The following is a 4,122-nucleotide window of genomic DNA, read 5'->3' on the forward strand; positions in this document are numbered from 1 at the left end:
TACATTGGTGAGTCAATGAATTTTATTTTACATTTCTTCTTGTCATTTTATTTCGTTAGTATTAAATTCGTGGTAACGAAATAAAATGACAAAGATACAAACATGTATCAAATAAATCTGCTCACCTGCAATTTATAATGGCGCATTGTAGTCACCTTCGTGCACGAAAGTTCGTTCAATCTCAGCTGTTATTCAGTTATTAGTTAGTCAGTTATGTCAGTTATTTGCTGTTGTATCGTCGATTTTCAAAATGCAAATGATCTGTTTACTTTATTTTCAAAGAACAGTTTGTTTTGTTATTGTTTGGTTGGTGTCTTATATGAAACTGCGACATTGCGCAATTTATTGGACAGACTTGTTTAAGATCACACAGCGTAATTTGGGTGGCATTTTATTTCGTATTTTTAAATCATCTTTTTATTTTTGACTATCTGTTAATGTAGTTTCCTGCTCTTAATTGTGAATGCATACTTGATGGTTTTAAATGCTCCTGAAATTAAGTGCTGCTTGACGAGCTTATACAGTATTGTGTTCATAATATGTGACGTCACTGAAGGCCTAAGGTTGAAATGCACGGCCCGCCCATGCCTCTACCACTACGGCTACTCTAATAATAACAGATATTCTCATTATTCCCGCTTGGGCGACAAAATAAACTTGGGTCACAAATGCTCCACAACCAAAATAAAACAAAGAACCAACACTTTCCTTGTTTTTTGGTCACAATATGTGATCACTAATTTACAAATACTGTACAACGGCCTATGGATGTATGACATCAGTGATGTCCTCACAGAAATAAAATCACAGGAGCTGACCAAGGTTGTGGTGACGGCAGTTTATTCCCATTATGCTGACAGCAAAATGGGGAAGAGTGTCATCTATAAGAGCAAATGACATTGTTTTGATTGAAAGATGGTACAGCGTAAACATGAGCCATTTCCACAAAGAACTTTTGAAGAAAAATTTGAACAAAACATGTCAAACATTTATTCGACTAATTAAGAGCACCGAATTAACTGAACACACACAAAATAACAACTTGAGGCTTGCTACATCAATCCTTCTATTTTCCGATCCGCTTATCATCACAAGAGTCATGGGGGTGCTGAAGCCGATCCCAGCCATCTTTGGGCAGTCGGTGGGGTACACCCTGAACTGGGTGTGATGTGTCGACCCGGAGCCCGATCCAAGCCTCCCCCCGGAGGTCAGGGGCGCGCCGAGGCGTTCCGCCTCTCTCCCGGGTGCCGGCCGTAGGATCAGGAGGGTCGACACACGAAGAATCGCTTCTCTGTTGAGCCGCAGACCAGGGGACACACCAGATGTTTCTTTAAACTTGAAGCCGAGATCGTTCGAAAGCCAAATACAAACTTAGTCCGGAGGCCGAAGTGCAGGCTGGTCACAAACGAGTTTTATTCAATCAAAAACCCGGAGAGGTACAGATGTGCACATCAGGAGAACTCTGAAATCCCTTGAGATTGAACACAGGTTTTATAGCGTTGTGAGGGGCCAACCCCTCAAATGCCATTGGACAATCGTTCCGGTTATTCATCAGTTTTATTGGTATCACAATGCGTTGTGTAATTCTGATTGGCTAGGGCTTTCGTTATCATTTAGGTTTTAATGGTATCTATAAGTCGCTCCATGTCTTGGTTCTGGATTCTAATGGTATCACAATATCTTTATTTTTGAAATATAATAGAGGCCCCTACCGGGCCTCTGTGTGATTGCATGTGGGTTTCAGAGGTCGCCGTAACCTCGTGGTCATGGTAACTTAATGTACTCTAATTTGATTGGGCATACCTGTAATTTGCTTTATGTGCAATTTGCTTTATGCTTTGACTTGCAATTAGTTAACAATTGACTAACGTTTTCCTACTATCTATGTTTGACATTGACAACCGTATGCCCTTGCCCAACTGCTATCTATGTTTGACAACCATATGCCCTTTTCCCAACTGTCTACGATTATCTAACGTAAAGCTTGAAGTTAATACAATACTTCATATGATACAGATACTACACTATATGCCCTTTTCCCAGCTGTCTACAATTATCTAACATAAAACTTGAAGTTAATACAATACTTCATATGATACAGATACTACAACTCTGTTCCGTTCACACTGACCCTACAAAGCAGACAATTAAAGCATCTTGCTTACTTAACTTTTATTCCAGGGCCGTACGTTACTCCAGTCTCGTAACAACAGAGAAATATCGGTCCCTTCATGTTGCCTGTTTTCTCAGCCGAAGCTATTGTTATATCTTTTCTTTTTTCAATTTGAAGTACTTGCTTGAAATGTAATCATATACATCTCTTAGCTTCATGAAACCTCTTCCGTATAACATATTAGAAAATAATGCCAAACATAACTTTGTCAACATAAAGTATCACTTTCCGTGCATTACTTGTAAATTAAACCAAAATAGAGTATCAAAATACAAACCTTGTAAAATCTCAAATAAGACGTGCTTGCTAGTATTCTTTGTCCAAAACATTGTGTACATCTTGTCAGTATTCTCTTACTCTTGCAAACAAACAAATTCTACATTGACATTTTTTCCTCTTCTTTTTTTCATAAATATCCAATTCATTTGTCATCACGGCGTGTCGTCCTCCAAGTATTTTGACTTAAACACTTGACAACCTGATCTAGTGACGACTTTGGTCCCATCCTCAGTGTCACAATGCTGGGTTGTGTCTTCGCATGGTGCTGTATCATGGTCTTGTCTGGGGTGTTGTCGATTTCTCCTCAAAACTCCTGATTCCAATCTCATCTCATCCGATCTGTTATCCACAGGTCTGACTACTTGTATGTTTTTCCAGACTCCATTAGGTTCCAAGAGATGCACTCTAACCCTGTCCCCAATTTTTAGAGTAATTTTTGTCCCACACTGGGGAAATGTAATTAATTAATCGCAATTAACGTGATAGTTTGACACCTCTAACTTCCAGCTTGTGCTGGTCAACCACTTCCAAAGGCCAAGTCTCACAGGCATAAAGGAGGATGGTCCGCACGATTGCTTGGTAGACGCGCACCTTCGTCACCGCCAAGATCTCCCGCCGACCCTACAGGTGGCGTTGTAGGCGCACGCAGGTGGATCTGGCGGCCCCATGCGGTGATCGACTTCCGCTTCTCCTTGCTCCACCGGAACCACAGATGAGCCGAGATACGTGAAGGAATCGACGTTTTCCAAGCCACGCCCTCCATTGACAGCGACTGTTGGTCAGCTGGGTTGGTGTAGGAAGACATGATCTTGGTCTTAGAGGCGTTGATGCGCTTTCCAATTGTATTAAAGGCTCAGAGACATTGATATATTGAAGTATTGTAAGTTGTAATTTGCTTTGTGCCACCGTGCTGCCTCCTGTTGTGCGATTGTTCAACTGCATGTGATGACGCTGCCTTCCCTGCGCATGCGCAGTTTAGTAGTCAGGAAGAGTGCGCATGTTCGTGGTGTCCTCGCTCAAGTGTGTTTCCAGCAATGCGACTGACCGAGAATTTCTATGTCGAAAATGCCAACCGTAAAGTTTTTTTTTTTTTTTCAAACAGCCCTCTACATTGTTGTGTTGAGGGTTTACATCGTTGCAAACTCTCGCGATATTCACGTTGAGCGTGTGCGTCGTTGGCCCTGTCGTCTGTCAACAACATTGAATCATGGCGGCAGCCGCGATCTCCGACGACAGTTTAAACCGCGTTTTCTGTTTTCCAGTCGCATGCTCGCACCGTAATGTTAAGAAAATAGCATCCATTGATGTATCGAAAAAATTCAGCGAACTACCGTATTTTCACGACCATTCACGCACCGTATTGTTGGGCGCAGCCTCAGTCACGGGTGCCATTTCTGTATTTGACACATACACAAAACGCACTGTATTATTGGGCGCAGCCAGGCATGCTAAACATACGCCAGCTTAAACATACGGCATGCACGCACGCTAAAAACCCGTTAGCTTGAAGCATACGGTAGCATGCTAAGACATACGCATACACGCAAAAAACACATTTGTAAAAAGGCAATGGAAGCAGTATTGAGTTCGGTTGTACTTTATTTAGCCATCTTACAATGTACTCACATTTTTCGGTCAATCATCACCCAGAAATCCATCAAAGTCCTCAT

Source organism: Hippocampus comes, unplaced genomic scaffold (genome assembly GCF_001891065.2).
Source record: "Hippocampus comes isolate QL1 unplaced genomic scaffold, H_comes_QL1_v1.1 scaffold546, whole genome shotgun sequence".
NCBI classification, from domain to species: domain Eukaryota; kingdom Metazoa; phylum Chordata; class Actinopteri; order Syngnathiformes; family Syngnathidae; genus Hippocampus; species Hippocampus comes.